Genomic DNA, 22,577 nt, shown 5'->3' with positions numbered 1-22,577 from the left:
TCTGACTAGGCTTTTACAGTTTAAAAATTTACACAGACTAGAATTTAAGTAAGTGTTAACTCATTAAAGTTCAGCCAGTGAGAAAGGCATATCTAGACTGCGATAAAAAAGCAGTTCCATTGATAAAGAGCATGTGGTCTATTATCTTCCTTTGTAATTTTCAGGTTAGTTTATTGAGGATTAGGTTGTGATGTAAAAGAACAAAAAAGTAAAATAAAGCAAAGGCCCTTTCTTGCAGTCCTCTCCCTGCACACACATTCTTCAGGAGGGAACGCAGTGCTGGTGTCATGGGAACAACCTTTCTTTTTGGTTTCAGAGATAACTGCAATAACCCACAATACTGCCACCTCAGTTTTGACTGTTTTGCTGGTTGTGGCTGAACTTTAGGGTCACACCAATGCTTCATAAAAGGTCTTGTAGCAGAGCATATTGTCATAACCATGTAGACTTCCTTAGATTTGGATATAGTTTAATTTTCATTCAAATTTTCCAAATAGCTTAGTGACCATCTCTCTCCTCACATTACAGCAAATTCTGTGATTATTAGAAACCTGCAGTTAAAGTTTAAAAGGGCAAAGACTATTCCAGGAATGTGACTCTCTTCTTTTTTTCCCCTTTTTTCCTTTCAGTAAGGGATCCCAGTTATGGATCCACTACTACCACCACCACCTCCCCCGATCTGTAGTCTTGTACAAACACTCCTAATTTTCCTCACCTTGTCAAATTCACTGCTGCATCTTCCTATGACTGAAAGCTCAAGGCACGAGTATTTCAGAAAATGCAAGGACCAGGAGGTCTTGCAATGACTCACTAGTGTTACATGGCAACCCCTTGCTGTCGTGGTCCCTCTTGCAGTCAAAGCCAAGCTGCAAGGGCAGCTGGGTCCCAGGTCACTGGATGCCCCACCAGACCTGGCCACAGCTGCCCCTTCTGCCTTGCTTCCTTCCCGGCCGTGACTGAGGTGGCTTGGTAGTCCCTGAGCCAGCGTGGTCCCGCTGCTGGTGCATTGTGTGAATAAAGGGGCAGCATTTGTATTCTGGTAAGCTCTGTACAGCCCAGCAGCCATGAACTGGCACTTCTCCACTAGACTCCTGACCCACTTATTTCCAGGGTGTGCTTTCATGGTTTGTATGTTATCTGCTGTCTCAGGGTATGGTTGGAACATGGGAAAGATTTAGCTGTTTACAGTAGGGTGCCTTATAGCTTATCTGTTGTGCCACTAAAGGGACGATAAAGACAACTCAGTTAAAAATAGTTTTACAGTTCCTTAAAATTTTGTGGTCTGAATAAACCATGAAAAGTGCTGCATAAACTATAATAAAACTGGGTAAAGGCACCTTTTCTTTTATAGGTGGGAATGATGGCTTTATTAGTTTTGCTGGAGTACTAGCCTGTTCATCCACTTGGACTTGTTTGTATCATGTTAAAGGCTGGAGAGCACTCAGCTGCAGATAGCTGGACCAAACTCATATTTCTTTAGAAAATGTTAGAGGAGGAGTATATAAAGGCACTAGTGTTCCTGTTTCTAAAAGAAAAGTTTATAGGTTGCTTGCAGATTATAAGATTGGATGTTTTTCAGCACATCACCTCCTAGGGTTTGAGGACGGAAAGAAATGTCCAGATCACCTAGTCTGCTGTTCTACATAGCATATACTGCAGGGCTTCCCTGAACGGTCTTTAAATCAGGCAGTGAAATCTCTTAGACTGTCATCTAACCTCATGGATGATACTGCTGGTGAAAAAGAAGACATCGCAGTGCTCAATTAATTGTTCTGCTGTGAATGTCACCAGCTTGGGCATCCCTCAGAAGAGTCTGTGATGTCTTCACCAACACCACACAGCTGGAGCAAGCGTTCTGTAGGAGGCAGTTCATTTGAGCCAAATCTGGGGATGAACTGTCCTGTCTTTTCCTTCAGTTGCCCACCACTTGTCCCTGTAACCAGCTTTGTGTTGGCTCCGTACATTGTGGCCGTGGGGTGAACCCGTTCAGGGACCTGGTGCAGATGAAAACCTTAAGCAAGCAAACAGAAGAAGACAGGTTACCTGTCAGCCAGAGCTGCTCCCCAAACTAGCTCACAGCATAACAGAGTTACTAGTGCCAGGAGATACAGTCTGATGACTAAACAGAGTCAGCTCCTGTGGTCTATCAATAAGGCATGTTTTTTAGTGCTTTAGTCATCTTATGTCTCTTCAAATCCTCTTCAACTTATCAACATCTTTTTGAACTGCTGATTTCAGATACTGCTCATTCCAGTAAGGGAATGCAGTAAAGCAAAGTAAAATTTCTCTGTCCCATCCTCTGTGTTTTTCCATTCATCTGTCCAAGGTTTGAAATGGCAGTCCCGGGGATTTAAGCATCACTGGAGTTATGTTCAGTAAACCACCACTGTGAGCACCTGCGTTCTGTCCTCCAAATGCCACCCCAGTTATCAGTCAAAATGCACGGCAGTGTATAAGGTGTTTTCTCACTAAAAATTATACCACAGTTTTACTTATAACAACTATATAGCCTTAAAAAACAATGCAAAACCAGTACAAGAGGATCTATTTTCTGTACATCAGTGTTGGTGAACCTTGCTGTGTCACACAAGTGTTCAGTATCATTTCTTACTAGTTGTTACGTTGGATAGGTGGTTTTCGACTGGTTAAATGGATGGCTGAGGATTAATGGCAGGTTGGCAGGCCTAAAGTTCCCAAATTATCCACTTTTTTTTAACCACTGTCTTCAAAAACAGTTTATGCCGTTTCCAGTCCTTTGGAGCTTCCCCAGGGTTCTAAAACTTTCTGAGAAGGCTGCATTAGTAATTACACAGGCTCATCGAGACACCGGATTTAAATTAGCCAGATCTTGTTAAAATAAATACTTGTTGCTCATCTTTTTTTTTGATTAATCTTAGAAGGGAAATTGTTCATATCCTCAACAGAACCGCAGAGCAAAATATTTATACTCTTACTGAACTAGCAAGCCTCCAACTTCCATCTACTAATGAATCCATAGAGTTTTTCACATTTTTCCTAATAAAAATAGATTATTTCATTTTTAATCATGCTGACGACTACTTTCTTTGTGTTTTTTCCTTACATTATTGAATTTATACAATGCAATTAGTACAGCATTTGGAAATTACAGCTTTTGATTTATACAGGTTGTGATAATGTTCCATTTCCCTATTAGAATTTATATCTATGACTTTTTAATAGCAGCTATCTGGATCCCATCTCAGGATGTTCTGAATAACTGTAACTCCTGTTGGTCTCAACAAAAGGTGCTGTCACTGGAGGATATACATGACAATTTAGAAAACACACTGTTCTCTCTTTTACATTCAGCATTTGACTTTACATTTATTTGCTGAAACTGTAACCTAGGATTTAGAAATACAGTATTTTGAAAGGTAAGTTCCTTGCTATGCAGTTAGTGGGAATTTATACCAAGATGTTACTTTGCATTTTGACCATTTAATCTCATTCTATCTATTGTGGTGCATGTCCAAAGAATATCTAGAGGATACACAAGAGGACTATTTTCTCAGATCTTTCCTAGCACTGACACATCTAAAAGGTACTTCATTATATTCAGTTATTTATGTGTCCTGGTTTCAGCTGGGATAGAGTCAATTTTCCTCTCAGTAGCTGGTGCAGGGCTGTGGTTTGGATTGGGTGTGAGAGCAATGCTGACAGCACACGGATGGGTTTGGTTGTTGCTGGGTGATGTTTATGCTACATCAAGGACTTTTTGGTTTCTCGGGCCCTGCCAGCCAGAGGACTGGAGGGGCACGGGACATTGGGAGGGGACACAGCCAGGACAGCTGACCCCAACTAGCCAAAGGGACATTCCATACCATATGATGTCATGCTGAGTGTATAACCTGGGGGCAGAAGGAAGGTGGGGACATTTGGTATTATGATGTTTGTCTTCCCAAGTAACCATTAGGCATGATGGAGCCCTGCTCTCCTGGGGATGGCTGAACACCTGCCTGCCCACGGGAAATGGTGAATCAGTTCCTTGTTTTGCTTTGCTTGTGTGTGTGGCTTTTGCTTTACCTATTGAACCGTCTTTATCTCAGCCCAGAGTTTTCTCGCTTTTACTCTTCCAGTCCTGTCCCCCATCCCACTGTGGGGGGAGGGAGCGAGCGGCTGCGTGGGGCTTAGTCGCTGGCCAGGGTTAAACCACGACATTATGTTATTCCTAAACTCCATTTACAGAGTCACTTAAGAACATGGCTGATGTGCATTTTGGAGTGCTGCACATGTGGCACACAGTTTATTCATTTGCTCTTACTGGGAGTTGAACTCAATGGAGTCAGTATTTGCTTTTTTTGAGGCCCTGCTTCCAGCACATTCTTCCAATATGTGTGAATTGGTGTGGATATCAGAGGGGCAACATGGAAACTCAGCTGTGGTGAAGGCATGTGGCCAGGTGTGTCTCAGTTCCTAGGGGCTGCACGCTTTGCCTACCTATCCCACAAGATCATAGTGTGTGGAGGCTGATAGTGTCTGGATAAATAAAAAGTATTTAACTTTACAGGTAATAAGTTGTAGTAGCTTTTGTCTTACTTTGTGTTCATCAGGTTACTCCTCAAGAGAAGGCCCTATTGTAGCTGTAAACATGGGGTTTGCTATAATTCCCTCGCTATAATGCATACACTCGTCCTTACCATTTTTCCCTTGATTATCTCTTTAAATAGTTCAATGTTCTTCCCATGTTTTCATTTGCAGAATTAGATTACAAAAAATTAGAGAAAAAAAGTGCTGCTTTAAATTAACATCCTTAGACAATGTGAGATTACTATTAACCTTGATTTTTATAGGAGCAAATGGGAATAAAAGAGTTGCTGGCTGAAATTAACAAGTCATTCCTTTTATATAGAATAACACATGTCATAGTTTAAATCCAACCAGCAACTAAGTACCACACGGCTGCTTGCCCACTGCTAACCCCACACCCCGGTGGGATGGGAAGGAGAATTAGAAAAAGGTAAACCCCGTGGGTTGAGATAAGAACAGTTTAATAATTGAAATGACATTAAAAAAAAAAAAGTAGTAATGAAAAGGGAGATAACAAAAACAGAGAGAGGAATAAATCCAAGAAAAACAGGTGATGTGCAATACAACTGCTCACCACCCACTGACCGAGGCCCAGCCAGTCCCCAAGCAGTGATCGGTGCCTCCCAGCCAAGTCCCCACAGTTTATATACTAGACATGATGTTCTATGGTATAGAATATCCCTGAGGCTAGTTTGAGTCAGCTGCCCTGGTTATGCTCCCTTCCAGGTTCTTGTACATCTCCTCGTTGGCAGAGCACAAGAAACTGAAAAATCCTTGACTTAAAGCACTACTTAGCAACAACTGAAACATCAGTGTTATCAACATTATCCTCATATGAAATGCAAAACACATCACTGTGCCAGCTACTAGGAAGAAAATTAGCTCTATCCCAGCAGAAACCAGTACAACAGAATATGTAGTTCTGAATAACTTGGTTTAAACCAAGCAAGAAAGTTCCCGAGATCAGAGCAGCTTTCTTCTGTAATAGCAGTTACCTAATACTGAATGTTTTCTCCAAGATGAAGCATGTATCACACAGACATTACTAACTGAAGAAGGCAGGACACAGGACAGTCACTTCAGAATTATAAAACCCTCCACCTTTCCCACCTTTTTCCAAAGGTACTGTGTCCTGATGAAAATTCTGTGTTTTCCTTCTGACACATCACCAGCTAGGAAACATATTTCACCCTTCCTGTTTACAGAGATGCTCTCATTGTACAGCAATTTTCATCTTTCCTAAGACAATGTATTGGCCTGCAGTTTTCCTTTCCACCTGTTGTCTTGCTTGACTGAACCTTTACTTTTTCTAAGTCTTCCACAACAGCTGCTCCCTGTGTACTTCTAATAAGTCTGGTGTTGGATTTGGTGATTTACCTACTGTGTTAACTCTTTTAGCTCTTACGTTTTCACCTCTTTTGTATGGAAAGGCTTCTGGCTGAGGCACGTGGTTCTGTTTGTGTATACACATGGCATATCTGAATCTGTGCTATAGTTACAGGTACATAGGCACTGCCATACCATCTCAGCTAACTGCTTTGCCCAGTCATTTAAACTCTTTGATCATGACTGACAATGTAATGTCTGTCTTACATGGCTGTAAGAATCTCTGTGAAGCCCACAGAGCATCCCAGAGTACTGTGTTGTAAACCCATTGTTAGATATGTGGCAAAGGATTTTGCTTATGCATTTAATAAGGAATTGTGTGCTGTGAGTGCGCTATGTGAAAGTATTATTCTTTGCTGATTTTCTTTCTCTAAGGAAAAGTCAGTAGAATAAATGTATTTTGAATGTTCTTCTGGTTTGCGTATGCGGAGAAACCTACGCAGTACTGGTGTACCTACACTGTACCAGTGCAGTATAAATAGAATTGCACTCCTCTTTCTGCTCAGCTTCACTTGATTCAGGCTTTGTAAAAGTACTTACATCTCTCTCATTATATTATATTTCCCCCCTTAAAATGAAGACGCATTTGCTCTGTGAATTTTAGAGAGTGTTTTTATTATTATGATAAGAAAATGTTATTTTCCATGGTTATTTTGTATATAAAAGAAAGATTTAGAAAGAGATTTGTTTTAGTTTTGTGAAGGCTTTAGTCTTTTCCTCAGCATCTCTCCTTTTTGTTGTTACTTTATGAATTCAATGGTTTTGATTGTTGTGTTTTTAGATGACTTTTTAATCTGCTTGTATTTTGCTGTCAATGCAATTTCATGAATTTAATAGAGTAATCTTGAGATTTTTTACTGGTCCAACCAAAACTGGCACCCTGTACTGGCTTTGTGGGATCAGGCCAATTTAAAGGCCTAGGGGTATCTATTTCATCCCTCTTTTGGTCTGTTTTTCTGAAATTCTCTCCAGCTATAAAGGGATTGATAGTTAGACTAGGGGTTAGCTCTGGGTGGCTGTGGGGGTGATTTTTGGTGAATTGCATTGTTGAGTAATTCTTTTCACAGGCAGCTTTAAATATGTAAAAACAGAGACATAAGTAAAACTGACAGTGCCTCCGATTGTTTTAGGTTAAACCAAAGGGCTTGGGATGTCAGCTGCAAACTAGAGTCTCTCCTAGCTGCCTGTGGAATAGAGAACTTCTTTTAGATATGAGAGCTCAGAGTACAGCCTCCCTTTCCCTGATCATTAGAGCAGAAATTTGTATGAGCCCTTGCAGGTGAGTGCCCAGCCCAGGTTGCTAATGGGTGTCTGCAGTCTCCCCAGTCCACCATGAAGCTGGAAGGACAAGTTCAAATGTGGTTTTTTGTGTGAAAACGCTGACCAGGGTCACTGTAACTCTGTACAGAGATTGGATCCTACATGATCATGAGATGCTTTATAGCTCAGAGCAGATGGGGAAAGTCTGTAGTGTTAGGGAGCTGCCTAGCAAAGGGCTGAAGTGCTGGGGGTCATCATGAGACAGAGTTCAGCACTGGAACTGGTCCTGTCTTAGCAGAGAGAGAACTAGAGCACACGTGCTCCCCTCTGCATGAGTGTCTGTTAGGAGGCACAACCTACTACAATGGTAAGAAGGTCTCCTGGGTCAGTGGAATGGATGGGACAGGGATAAGAAGGCTGAATGGACTTATGTAGGCACTACCTAGGGTCTTTGTTGATGTTGGTTTTGATAATGTGAATATCTATTTCCCTGATATCCCTTCTCTCTCAGCACGTGGGGAAGAAATAAAAATTTCAAGCCAGAAGAAGGAGCAGTGAGTCATGTTTACTAAGCATGTGCTTATTTTTAGAAATAAAATCAGAATTGCACATTTCTTAAGTATGAGTGCATACATAGGCATATAGTTCTTAGCATAGTTCAGTCATCCCAGCACATTGTAACAGAGTATGACAACTGAGAAGTCATCATGGTCACCTTGGGTGGTCCAGATCATGCATTCTAATTTGCCCCAGTAAGTTGAAAATATCCATAGGAATGAGGGAACCTGTTTAACTCCCTCGCTGCTCCTGTGTTGCTGTCCCTTGCTGGAGAAAGGGCATGGAAACGTTAGTCTTCATACAATGATTTGTTCTGAGAATCCTGTACTTTTTTTTTTTTTTTTTTTTTCTCCTGAGGGAGGAGTCTCCTTATTACCAGCTGATAGAGAAATTTTTTTAATTCATCAGCTGCTTTTTAGATGTGATAGTTTTTAAGTGGTTGTGCCCTTGTGACTTACCAGTTCTACCTTTTCCAGGTGACAAAAAATAAATGAATCTCCTTTCCATAAAGTGAAGGTCCCTGACGATCTCTAAATTATTTTCTTTCTAACAGAGTCTGTGATATGGTAACATGGCCAAGAGATCTGGGGCTTTGGCACTGAGCGTGAAGAAAGATGGAATGAAAGCATAGCAAGGTAATAGAAATATTGACGAGTGGTCTCTGTGATGGGCAAAAAAGTAGTGATTTTCTTTCCCAGATCAGAAGAAGTAGTAACATACTCCATTCTTTTCTTGTCAAGACCTTTTCTTGGATGCAGGTGTCTCCTCAGGTTTCCTATGAGAAAAAGCAAAGCTCCTGGGAGAAAGAAAAGGCTTATACAAGTGCAATCCTTGGATGACCTTTTCGTCTTCTTGGACAGTCAAATAACAGAGAGAGAGAAGTGAAACACAGAGAAGGAGAAGAAATAAAAAGGGAAGGGAAAGGACTCATGCAAACAGTGAGACTGGCCAGATATACATTTGACACTTTACTTTGTAAAGAAATTGAATTTTTAGAAAGACAAACATATGAAGAAGCTCTAAGAACTGCAGACAGTCCTTACTATGTATTCCAGCAAAGGCAAGGGGAATAGGCACGTATCAGTCATTCAGTCCTACTGCAAACAGTAAGTACTGTCCTTACTCAGACTTGAGACAGCTTTGTTTGCAGATGGCTGGCATGTCTGTGATCATTTCCTAATGGAATTTAAATAATCCTTTTTTTATAAAGTGTCCCAATATGCATTGGGACATCCATGCTATGGAAAAGAGAAAGAGGCACAACTTTGTATTGCAATGTACTAACAGAGACTCTAAGTCCGCAGAAAGCAGTAGCAAATAGTCAGCTGTGTGTACAATAGCGGCAGTGACTCCCATGCCCACATGATTGTGTGATGTGAGTGCGCTTGGCATCCTTCGTTTTCCTTCCTCGTGTGGACTAAGCTCCAGAGATGACAGGTACGCTTTCTGCCTGCCTGCCCATACTGGTCCTGCAGCGCAGCAACATCTGGGGGACACATTGTGGTTAGTAATTCTAGACAAAATGCTGATCTGCAGTTCCTAATTAACCACAGAGGCAGGTAAATGAATTGCATGGAAATGGTAAGAAAGACCACACTAAGGTCTCAAGATCTGATACTTCTCCCTTTTGAGTGCATAGGGATTTTTTTTTTTCCCCAAAAAGGATCTAGGGATTTTTTTTTCTTTAACACCCCCCCCCCCCCCCCCCCCCCCCCAACCCCTTTCTTTGCCATGGTGCAGAGCTCTGAGCAGTTAGGAGTTCAATTACTTAGGGCAGGAACTGCTGAGGGTATCAAACGAAGCTTTACATGTGAAGAAAAGATGTCATTGACTCTGAAACACGTCAGGTGTCGGCTAGGAAAGTTGCACCTCAGTTTCCATGCTCTGCTGACTCCTGCACAGTCATTGCCAGACCTGCAGGTCTGCCATGCAATTTCTTTCCCCTGTTGTGGCTGGCACTTGTATTTTTCATTCTGAAAGGAGCTTGACCCCATTAGACATCATGCAGGGCTCAGGTATCAAAATGGTAGAGACTTAAGTATCTGGAGCTTTTGGAAAAGCTGCTTTCGAAACTCTGGTTATGACTGATAGAAAGGGCTGTGTTTGCATCAGCCCAGAGAGAGCTGGAGGAGGTCTCTGGATCTGCCGGAGAAGAAGCAAGAAAGGAATGTTTTATGCAGCTGATCTGGAGTTCTAAGCCTAAAGGAAAATGCAAGCTAGTCATGTTTGAGCAAGAAATATCAGAAAGGGTATTCTGCTGTGTGCTGCACACAAGTTTTTGCACTGACTGAAGAGCAGCAGTGGGTGCTTCCTTCGTGTATTGAGCAGGGTGGTTCAGTACGGGTCTGCCAGGAATGAGAAGCTGTAAATAAAAATGCAGTGGAGTAATTCAGTGCTCCTTTCTGCTGCCTGTCTGCATTTTCTCTTAGGAATTCCTTCCCGACCTTAGCAGGTGCATAAGACATGTAGTTGTATTCCATAGCAGGCCAATACTTTTCTGGAGCTTATTTGAATTTTTCAAATTTGCAGTGGTTTGTTCCTGTACCAAAAAGGCAATGCAGCTTTCCTGGCATTATCCACCTTCTTGACACCCACTCAGAAGTGTCAAGTTAGTTGTGACAAGCTACCATTCTTCTTTTGCATTCATAAATATATTTCTGTCATTTCTTTCCTAACCTGTAGACTCTGGCAATATACTTTTTCTTTTCCATTTTGCACACTGCAGGATGCAGATGGCAAGGTAGGGGGATATGACTTTTGTAATCCTTTCTGCTTTTTTAGTAATATAGCTGAAAAGTCACTCTAAGACTACTCCTGTGAAAATCAAATGAAATTACTAAAAGTGTGTGCTCAAAGAATGTGAAATGACTACTTTCTAAATGGCAAAAACCACTAAACCAAAACTGTATCGTTGTATCTGTATTGGCTTAAGGGAAGGAAAGGGAGCTAAGACACTACATTTGCAGGTTATACTGTAAAGTGTATCCAAAAAAGTATAAAGTATATAATATTTATTTATAAAAGACACAGTAATACAGTATACAGTAATAAATATAATATTATTTATTTTATAAATAAAAATATTTATTTATGAAAGACATAGTAATACAGAATTGTTGGAATCCTAAAGACATAGTAATACAGAATTGTTGGAATCCTAGGTTATGGACTTATCAAGAGTTGTGAACTACCAGGGAAAATGCCAGTTTTGACTGTCAGTGGGTATCACCTGGATACACAGTTCCAGTGTATCTGACATAGTAATACAGAATTGTTGGAATCCTAGGTTATGGACTTATCAAGAGTTGTGAACTACCAGGGAAAATGCCAGTTTTGACTGTCAGTGGGTATCACCTGGATACACAGTTCCAGTGTATCTGAAGGCAAATTAGGATCTGCTCTTTTTTGTATTTTTTGTGAGATACAGCTTTCCAAATGGAAACGGTGCTTCACTCCATGGATTGCTACTTTGGAATTGCTAGAGCACTTCAGGTGTTGCTGCAAGTCAGGGCTGCATAACCCTGCAGTTCTCACAGGCTTTATACACTCACATTGTAGCAATCCTGGATAGGTACATATCCTAACATGCAGTTGACTTACCCTGGAGGGTTTAATCATATGGAACGTGCTGTCCAGGATGTCCCTTGTGTCCCTCTCAGATGACAGACACCGCCATGTGTAACATGCTTTGTATAACCTGAAGTCCACATACCAGATCGCCACCTGGGGAGAAGTGCCAGCTGGTGGATGTTTTCTCACAGAGCTGATGAGTGAGCCAGCAAGGTCTCCTGCCAGGGGTGGGATGGTGTCTGAGGTTGGGGCAGGGCTGCTCCAGCCTAGTGGGACATGACTGAACTTGGCTGGCTGGAGCAGGAGGGCATGGTTGGTGCCTCTTTCCTTGCCTCCGCCAAGGTGGTGCTGGGGCTGCATCGTGCCCCTCAAAGCCCAGGCACCAGAGCTCATCCGGGGAATCCAAGCAGCAAAAAAAAATAAAAATCAGCACCTAAAAGGAGAGAGTCAGAAAGCATTCATGAAACCTTGGAGATGGGAAAAGGCATGACTGTCTCCCATTCCTTGGGAATTACACTTTAAAAAAGGGGTCATTCCTGGCACAGGAGAGAGAACCCTTACTGGCAGTGACTACAGTGCTGCTTTGGCCCCTTTTCAGCCCGTGCCATACCCTCAGGGCACGGCAAGTTGACAGAGCTGTGCAGTGCCCCCTTGCCAGGCAGTGGGGCTCGGCTGGGAGCCCCTGGAGCACTGTGCTGTGGTCCCTTCCAAAACCTGAGTAGCAGCATCCCTCACTGTCCTGTGCTAGGAATCCAGGTTCAAAGGCAAAAGATGCTTCTTTTTTACTGTTTTGTTTTGGTTGTTTTTTTTTTTTTTTTTTTTTTCTTCCCTCAGTTATCTCAGGTGAAATGTGAGCTTTTTCAGAAGCACCAATATCTCAGTGTCTGCAGCTGCTTGGAACAGCTCCTTGCTGTGTCTGGGATTCGGACAGCACCAGCCAGTGCTAGAGTTGCCAGCTGACATGAACAGAAAAGTGGGACTTTGCCTCTTTCTGTAGGTGGTGGGTCCAAGAGCTCAAAATTGTGAGTCTTGTGACCTTGCTGGGGTGTCTGCTCAGCCTTGTACAGACATGCAAAATGAAAGCTGCCAATGCTGGAGTGGTATTTTTCTTCTGACAGACACGTTCTCCCAAGGGAAGGTGCATGCTTGCTGCCTGGGGCCATCTCAGTGCACCTCAGAAGTATTTCCTATACTCTACTGTTCAAAACATTTGAAAGATGGACAACAGGGTCTGCTACACACCTGGGCTCCTCGTTCTTCTTGCCTGCTTGGATTTCCTCAGTTGTCCATCCCTGAGAGCTCTCTCTCTAACTTCATCCTCTTCCTGCCTAGCTGCCCGTCGCTCCCCTCTTCACATTTTAGTTTTCTCTTTCTGGTTTCTTGTGAAGAGCCTGCCAAACTTTCCATTCAATAGTATTGTTAGACAGGTAAAGATGAACTTGAACCAGTCCTGCTCTTAATCAAAGCTAGCTCATCTTACCTCCTTTCCTCAGAGGAGCTCTCCAGGAGTTTACACTCTGGAGTGACTGGAGGCACCTGCAGTGGAAATGTAGAAGTTAAAAGGTGGCAAGGACCTACCTGCCCAATGGCTACCTTAGCTCTGAAAGGCAGGTCCTTTCAATGGGTTTGCTCAGTCAGCTGCGCCAGTTCTGGCTGGATCACAGCACAAAGTGCCATGGCCAACCTGCATCGGGTCTTACTCTACACTGGAGCAGAGCTGCAGGCTGGTGGAGGACCTTGCTTGTCCCTGTGGCAGCAGTGCCACCTTTGGAGGGTGGAGGACTTTGTTGGCATGCTGTTTGTGGATCAAATACCTCTGCGGTTTCTGCTTCTGCCGCCGCTGTTGGCAGCTCCTCAGCTGATGCATTGGCCAGACCAGCCACCTCCTCCCCAGAGTTCCTCGTGGTGCTCAATGAGGAACTCCACCAGATATATCACCTGCACACAAGCAACCACCATTGGTTTCCACCTAGGTGGCTGAAAGCGGGTCAAACAGCCTTTTCCACTCCTGACCCTCGCTTCTGCATAGAAAGCTGCAGCTGTGGGGCTGCCCTGCCCAGCAGCTCCCCCACGAGCGTTTGCTCAAGAGAGGCGGCAGCCAGGTGCCTCTGAACAGCAAAGCTTGGGTGGGCCCGGCAGGCTGTAGCCAGCTGGTAAACACAGCGTACCTTCATCGTCTCCAGCACCAGGTCTTCCAGGGGGAATTTGTGCTCCTCGGGTGGGCTGAGGAGGTATGGCCCTATGCAGGTGGCCAGGTTGCTGGCAGTCATCCTGTTGATGGCTGCATTTCTGCTGATGTTTTCCAGAAGGGACAGCAAGGGCTGGAGCAGGAGGAGGCTGGCTTCGGGCAACTTGCTGGCCACCCTGTGGGAATGGGAACACAACATTGATAAAGTAGACGTTGTTGAGACAGGTCTCCCAGGCTGGTCTCACCCAAGGGAAGGCTCCCCAGCCATGCCGGGTGGCCCCACAGCAGAAGGACTGCCTTCACTGAGATGAGGCCACGCCACTGCATCCCTGCCTTTCTGGCAAGAGTCCTTTCATGGAGCAACCCTCAATGCCTTTGGGAAGTGCTCCAAGGAGAGAGATGCTTTTCTGTGCCACTTTCCCCCAAACCCCGGCCCCGCAGCAGCAAGAGGCAGCTGGCAGAAAACATGGCTTTTCCAGGCAGGCTGTCACCTTGCGGGCCAGTCCTGGCCTCTGCCAGTCCCCACAGAGCAGGCAGGCTGCTCGCCACACTTACTCCTTCAGTCCTGCCAGCTTCTCCTGCATGCTGGTCTTCTGCAGGGCACTCATCCACTCCTCATAGAGCTCTTCCTCGAGGAGCTTGGAAGGAATCTTACAGAGGAAGTCCTACAATGCCAAGGGCTCCAGGTAAGGCTTTGACCATCCCTGGCACTCTGGCTCACGAGCAGGCTGCTGGATTTTGGCTCCTGCCCTTGCAGGTGCCCATCAGCACTGACAGAGCCGGGAGCTGCTGGGCTCCAGGTCAGGAGGGTTCACCTTCAAGATGGTGGCCAGCAGATGTATAGGCTGGTTTTTGCGGTGGACTTCTGCTCCACTGTTGAGGGCATCCCTGAGCTCCTGGGAGGTGTGCTTGCTGTCCTCCAGCTCGAAGATCCCCTCCGTGGATGGCCCATGCTCATGCAGGAGAGCCAGCAGGTCCTGCAGGGGACAGAGGAGGAGAGTTGGTTGGCTGGAGACAGGCCCTGGGGCAGATGAACCTTCCTCAGGGGCAGGAGACGGTGTGGATGGCTCTGCTTTCACTAGGGCAGGGTGGAGGGGTGGCTGGAGGTGAGTGGCATGAGGAGGAGCCGGCTTTGTCCCCGAGCCCCATGCGGGATCCTTCTGCTGGGGACACTGCCTTTCTGCAGTAGCCAGTGGTATGGGGACCCCCTGGCCAGGCTTGCTTACCTGGATGGGCTGGGGCAGTGTGCCGTCCTGGCTGCAGAGAGCTGCCAGGGGCTGGCCAAAGAGAGGCCCCCTGCCACCAGAGCTTGACGGCTCGAGAGCCACTGCAGCAGTCCGGGTCCCTCGGCATGCAAAGGGCCAGGGCAGCCTCCTGTTCCTCCTGCGGGTCCCACCTGCTGCCAGGGAAAAGAGAGCAAAGAGCCGTGGAGGAGAAGCGCCAGGCGAGTGCTCCCAGACCCTCTCAGCACTGTTCCCCCAGTGCCATGCACACAGAAGAAGCATAATTTGGGAAAGAGGGGACCCAGGGCTCAGCTCTGTCCTGCTGTAGGGCACTGACGATGGATGTGCCCTGTGGGAAGGGCAGCAGCAGCCTCAGTGCGCTGTGGGTTCCACCTGCAAGAGGAGTGGAGAAGGGCCATTATGCCCGTCTTCTCCAAACTCACCAGCTGAGTGGCCAAGTCCCCCTTGGTTGCCAGAAGAGGTGGCCTGCAAGAAATACGCTGTGCTCACCAAGCAGCCCCACAGCAGAAAGGGCCCCCAGTGAGCTGCATCAGCCCCTGGCCATGTGTGAGAGGTGGGGACAGCCAGGCTTGACCCCGAGTGATCCTCACTTCTGCCTGGTGCTTGAGCAGCCTCTCCAGGCTGCTGGCATGTAGTATTGTCGCCTGGACAAGGGGAAAAGAGCAGAAGTGAGAAGTGATGTGCCTGGTGCTGGGCTGGAGCAGGCTCTGGGGCAGAGCAGAGCCAGGAGGGACACTCACAGCATTGCAGCCACTCAGCTCCTTCAGCAGCAGCTTGATGGAGGGCAGCTGGGTCACCTGGGCAATCTCCACTCCTTCTGGTGGGCTATGCATGGGGAAGGGGCAGAGAATGAGCTATGTGAGACCCAAGCCACCTTTTCTCTCTCTTGCCAGCCCAGGGAGCATTCCTAAGCTGCCGTGAAGCAGCTGGGTACTGCCCAGCAGTCAAGCGGAGGGCAGCAGCAGTGGTGAGGACAGGGCTGAGCAGGTGTTGGCTGAACACAGCTGGCAAAGCAGCTCTGCCAGCTCTGCCCACTCAAGAGCTGCCTGCAGTGGCGGGGGCACCTCCCCCCCCCCAGCTGGGGAGCAGTGTTTCTGCATCATAGGGCTACGCCAGAGCATCCCCCCATGATGTGAGCGTGGGCCCCCAGGCTGCACTGCCAGGCAGGGCTTACCAAAGGAGCATGCTGACCCAGAGATCCTTCACCGCCCAGGTGCTGCAGACAGAGAGGAGAAACAGCCTGAGTGCCCCCTGCACACCGCGGGCGCTGGCACAGACCTGCCCTATGGGGATGGTCGCAGAGGCAGGACAGAGCCCGGTGGGGCAGGATGCCTTTGGTGGGACATGGCACTGAGACTCACCAGAAAGTGACGACGCAGAAGTCGTGGGGCCAGATGAGGACAAGGGATTTGGAGGCCTTGCCTTTGACCTCAGAAGCATCCCCAGCTGCCCCGTTCCTACCGTTCAGCACCTGCAGCTGGGCCAGGGGCAGGGAGAGCTTTACATACAGGGTGCCGCCACGTCTGCAAAGAGGAGCAGCAGGGAGTGACCTGGAGGTGGCCGAGCCTGGTGCCTCCCCTTTAGCATTTGCCTGCCATGGGCAAGGCCTGGAGCTGCTCTTTGGGTGTCCCGGCCCTGGTGCCAGGGCCAGGGCATGGGAGGAAAGGCAGCTGGGGTCTGTGAGTCTTACTTGGACTTGGCAATGACCAGGGCGTCCCTGAAGAGGAGGAGGTGCCTCCTGCTTGTCTTATGGCCCCGGGTCACCCGCACACGCTGGTGGAGCAGCGGCTCAGGTGATGCCGGGACAGGCAGGCGCTGCCGCACGGGGTCAGGGTCGCTCCTGCAGAGCAGATGGTGCCGGGCATGAGAAAGGCAGCTGCTGCGGGCCCGCTGTGCTGGTGTGTCCCCGAGCTGTGGGGGGAGCTCACCTGGAGCTGCAGCAGCAGTTCACCTGGCCCATCCTACCGAGGCCAGGAGAAGTCTTCTGTGGGAATGGCGTGGGAGTGTGCCCAGCAGGCTCAAGTGAGGCCGCCAAGGGGGGTCCTGGTGCCGGGCAGTGCTGCTGGGCCAGAGCTGGGCTCTCCCCTGCAGCGCAGCGTGCTGGCACAGTGCCTCCCTGCAGGCACCGGGGTTGCTGCTGGGCCAGCGCCAGGTCAACACATCATGTCATTGTGGCCTCAGAGGATCCACTGGGAGGTGGCAGGGGGGACGGGAGGTGAGGTGGGGAGGGGCACTGGGGGCCTCTCCCCAGTATGCCCAGGTCTCTCTTGTACTGGGGAGCCCAGAGCCGGGCACAGCGCTGCAGGCCTGGTGTCACTGGCCCTGAGCAGAGGGGAAGGGCCACCTCCCTCCCACAGCAGGCAAGGCCTTGCCCAGCGCAGCCCAGGGTACGCTCACTCGCTGCCTTTGGGCATGGGCAGCGTGCTGGCTCCTGGTTTTTCCACCAGGACGCCCAGGGCCTTTTCTGCCACACTGCTTTCCAGCAGCTCTGCCAAGCTGCTTTTGGTCACAGGGATGTGTGGACGTGTCCCGGGATGCTTTGTGCCCATACCAGTGCCATCCGCAGTCAGTCCCACCCTCTTTCTGCGGGTCTCCCTGTGCCGCTGCTGTGAGGGTGACAAGGGCACGTTTCCTCCAGCCAAAGCAGTGGTCCGAGCTGAAAGGCTCTCTCTTGTTAGGGGACAGCGGGGAGGAAGATGCACCCTGGTGACAGAGTTGCCACAGAACTCCTCCATCTTTTTTTTCCTTAACTCCAACTTAGGCCTGTGTTCATCCATATGTAGGAAATGTGTGCAGACATGTTTATTCTGAAGCGTAGATTTAAAATCCACTTTAGCTTCAGTGGAATTTAGGCCTGAGCTTACAGAAGGTTGCTTTTGTGAAAAGCAGATTCCAAAGACTTCCTGGAATAATGCATGCTTATAAAGTATTAAGGTACACCAGGGTATAAGAATGAAAAACAGAGAGGTATGCTGGAGTCGCAAAACTGAACCGGCCTGGAAACCAGGCATGTTTTTATAGCGGATGTTAGTTCTGGCCTGTTTCTATTGAGAATGTTGCTACCAGGACAGGTAGGACAAGTTAATATAAACCTAATAATGTTATAATTTAGCCATTCCAAGGTTAAATGTTCTATATGTGAAGCATATGAAGAAAGCGCTGGTAAATCCACCAGTGTCATGACTATTGACTGATGACCCATGTTACAATACATACAAGCACAATGGCTAACAAGCCTCAAACGCATTAAGAACATGAGAATGGCGGTTCTGGGTCAAAGGGTCTGTGCTTTTTCTAGTGCTTTCTTTGCCACTGCCCAGCACTCAGCTGGCATATTCGTGGCCACACTGAGGACCAGTCCAGACTCTTGCTTTCCAGGGAGCCAATCACTACACATATGGGAGAGAAACAATAGACAAGACTTAGTTCTTCATATTCTTTCTATCGTTTTACTAGAGAATCTAAAGTTTGATATATCTTATTTTGTTTATATTTACACGGTACTTCACTGGGTCCAGACTAAATGGCAATTCTCTACCTGACTGCCCCAAAAATTGGTCTGAGCCCTCAGTTAGTAACCAGCCATCGGTTAAATTTGTTTTTGAAATACAGCAAACTGTGGTGGAATAAGAAGCTAAGAGAGTTAGGGGCATTGGCTGTATTTTCTGGAAGGAGGTGGTAAATTTTCTAGGTAAATTTTTTAATAGTGTTAGCACGAAAATCGTGTAAGAGTGGCACATGAAAGCTGAGTGTCTTTGTTCAGCTGAAGTAGTTGAGGATGCACTGGGGTTGTTGCTAAGGTGGAGCAATAGCAGCTACTGCTCTAGGCAAATGGTTTTATAGAATTAGAAGCCATTATGTCTTAAGTGACACATTTAGAAAATGTCTCTACATGAATAATTAGCTCACACAGCAAAGCTGCAGCTACCTGATAGCACAATATTTTTCCTGGTTTGGAGGGGTTCGTCACTGATACTTTATTCCCTGTATGACAAATAGGTAGCAAATGAAGGTGTTTTCACATATTGGAACAATCTGCATGTTTACATTTTTTTACAGCTGTTGCAAAGATGTAATTAAAACCCTGAAGAGCTTTTGCTCTTTATACTACTGAAAACCACGCTAAAGAGCTTTTTGCAAATTTCCAGTTTGGAGAATTGCAGAGTCATTATTCAAGTGTTTATGTGAGAGAAAAAAAATATCTTCCTTTAGAGACAATATTTTGCTGCAATTTTTATTTTTATCTCTTCTATTTCATCTACCTTTTCTCCAGCTCAGAAAGGTCTACTTCTTTAGAAATTGCTCTTGTCTGATATGGCAGAATATCTCTGTGTAGTAGCTGAAAAGGAACTGGACCTGTCCTTTATCTCACTAAATTCTCATTTCCATAAGGTATGCAGTTTTCCTTTACTTATTAAAAAAAGTTACAAAATCCCATACATCTGCTGGGATCATATATCAATCTGAGTGTGTACGGCCCAGCATTACTTTTTGCAACCGAGCTAAAATTCTGTGCCAAATTGTGTCATAACCCAGGAATGAAAATAATAGGGATGACTTAGTTCGCATATATTCTCTGCAGATTGTTACGACCAACTGCAAGCAAGTAAGAAAAATACAGGTAGTTGATATTTCTAATTAAATCTTTGACATCTCAAGAAGTCATTTTAATATTAGATTTATTCTCATTATGCTTTCTGCATGGAAGACCAGAAGAATCTATGTTTTTAACAGAATTTATGCAGGAAAGCATTGGCAAAAAATACCAGAGTTCTTTTAATGTTTGTTCCTATATCAGACATGCTGAGATAAGGCTTAAAAGCCCACCAGTGAATTCACATTTGCCTCAGTGTTGTTAGCAAAAGCTGTAATTATCTGTATTTTTTGAAAATGCTTAAAATGAAACACAACCTAACTCTCAGTTTTAGAACAATGTAGTACAGCAAAGACATTATCATCTATTTTTTCATTATAAGATATGAGTGCATAACCAGGAAGAACACTAACACAATTATTTCTTAGTAAACCTTTACAGTATATAACCATTTAGTGGTTTTATATAAAATCAGAACTTACTCTGACTTTATCACAGCAGAGCACTCTTGTTGTATAGGTAGACAAAGAGCTTGACTTTCTGGGATATTTTCATTCTCACAGTTCTGTTTCCTTTCATTGTCACTACCCAGTGATTTTTGTGGGAGATTAGGGTTAGCATAATTGCTTTCCCTTTCACTCTTGACAGTATTAGTAAGGCTAGCATCTCCAGCAGGGTCCCTTGGGCCTTACTGCTGCTGAATAATACATGTCAGAGCTCTGTACCCCAGAGCAAGTTTTACCCACACATATTGCAGGGCTTGGCAAGGTGAAGGATGATCCCAACTGAGGCTGAGCTTCCACTGGGCTAGAAGTAGGCAAGGCTGGCAATGACCTAATTAGGAGCCATGGGACTAAGAGGGACCATAGAGTTTACATGACCATACCTAGCCCTTGGTTAAAGATATCCAGGATTTTTGCTTGGTTATATTTTATTGAAAGATTAAAGCAGCCACTGACACCTTTCAATTTTTCATCTGACCGCATCTTTTACAATTTTCTAGTTGGTTTTTTTTTTTTTTTTTACAGCTGAAACCTAACAGCTGAGGAGAAACTTCCAAATGTGTTGTGACAGGGAAGGGCATACTGCCCTTTTGACCTTCTGAAATCTTAAGTACTTAACTGTTCAATTGTATACACAATTCAGGGGGAAAGCAAATGGGAAGAAACATGAGTAGAGCGAGGGGTTTCTGGCTAAGAACAAGTATGCTAGGTCAGGTAAAAGGTTCATCTAGCTCAGTAGTGTCTTTCTGGAAGTGATCAATAGGGAAGTTTAGGGAAGAAATGGAGAAGTAAAGGAAGAATGCAAAGGCACATAAATGTAAAGCAAACGTAATGTATTTCCTGCTCCCATTCCTAGATTCTAAACCAGAAATGATGTCTTTGTATCTAATGACGCTTGGTGGATTTCTAGTCCATGACTTTATGTAGTTACTTTTCGAACACCTGAGAACTTTTGATATCTCCAACATCTAGCAGCAGTGAATTCCAAGGTTTAGCTGTATCATGCTAAGAAGCTTCATTCCCCTTTTTGCTTTCAACCTGCCACATAATTTTATTTCATGATGACTAGCTCTTGTATAGGAATAGAATAACGATTCCTCATTCACCTTCTCCCTGCCATGACTTTTTTTAGCCCTTTGTCATATTGTCCCTTCAGTCATCACTTTCCTAGAGTAAAGAGCCCTTGCCTTGGTTGGTGACTCCAGGTCATTCCCTGCCTCTGATCAGTCTTCTGCTATTTTTGTCTTCAGTATGGTTTCTTCTGTTCTCTTTGTAGCTTGTAGAGCTCATAAATGTAGCTGCATTGATTCCTTCATACACCTTCCTGCAGTTTAGGGTCTGGAAGTGGGAAGCTGAACTGGATCAGACCAAAGGTCTATTTACTGTGTTGTCCAGAATATCCATTAGGAGGTACTAGGGAAGCATGTAAGACTAGACTGTTCTTCAGGAACATTTGCACTTTAAACCCCAGGTTCATGCACTGCAAGTTGGTATTTTTGTTCCTTTTTTAAATGGTGCAAGATTTAGACTTGTCCAAAAGGTAGTTTTTAACCCTCCCCTGCCCCAGCTTTGACCCTTACTGTCCAGTAGTTAAGTAAAAAGGTCACTTAGTCTGTTGATTGCATATTCTGTTTCTTGGGAATCTGAAAAATATGAAGAGATTTCCCTGTTAAGAGAGATTGCCTGACATTATAAAAAGTTCTGAAAAGTAGACAAGCCCAGAGTAATCATTCACAGCTATTCATTTAAAGGATAAATTTTTTATATTCACTCTGAAAAGCAATTTTCTGGAAAAAAGACTTGAAATCTGTAGCTGGCCCTGCTCCATATTTGTTCTGCAGTAACAAATAAATACAAAATTGCTGCAGAATGCAATTAACATAACAGATCCTGAACTGATGACTGTTAAATATTTGGTGAAGCCCAGTTTTGGGCATTTTAATAGTCTGGGCAAACTGACAAGTGTCCACCCCCTATAGACCTTCTATTAAACTCATAAACCTTTACAGATTAACATTTTGATGACCTAAAAACCTGATCATATGTACATTTAATGACTGTATAAAGCAATGAATCACTTAAAATGCAATTTAAAACTGCTGCTTCAGCATGGATCTTTTAAGTCGGTTGGAAATAATTAACTTCAGGATGATTTATTGAAAGATTAATCTTTCGCTTAGGGCTGGAGTAATGCACACGACCTCTTCTGAAGAATATTTCTCACTACAGTTTTAATGGATACAGGATGAGCTAAGATGTTACTTGCTTTTGCTACCACCCAATAGATGTTCTGTCTCAGTACTTCTTCATGCATGTAATTTATTTTCACTGGCACATATCTAATTAGCCACTATCATATTTTGAATGTTATCTTTCTTGATGCAAGGGTTTTATAAAAGGCAAGCCCTGAAGAATCTCACAGATCAGATATTTCCATCTTTCACAGCACACATCAGCATAATACCAAACCATAAATTGTTGGTTGTCAAATTTCCTGTTGAAATTGTAAAGCCACAGGAGGTTAAGTATGCATGTAAGGTCCTATTGATTTCCAGTCAACAAAGATGACTACAATCTATGGATACTGTAGGCATAATATTCTCATTTCTCTGGGAAACAACTATTTGACTGAATTGAATGTGTTTATAATCATAAATTCGAACCTACATAATGCAAAGGATGCTCTTTGTTTCAGTTTTTGACATCGCAACTTTTGGTACATGAAT

The sequence above is a fragment of the Falco biarmicus genome, chromosome 2 (genome assembly GCF_023638135.1).
Source record: "Falco biarmicus isolate bFalBia1 chromosome 2, bFalBia1.pri, whole genome shotgun sequence".
In the NCBI taxonomy this organism is placed as follows: Eukaryota; Metazoa; Chordata; class Aves; order Falconiformes; family Falconidae; genus Falco; species Falco biarmicus.
The sequence above is the reverse complement of the archived record's forward strand: the minus strand, read 5'-3'. Positions refer to the sequence as shown.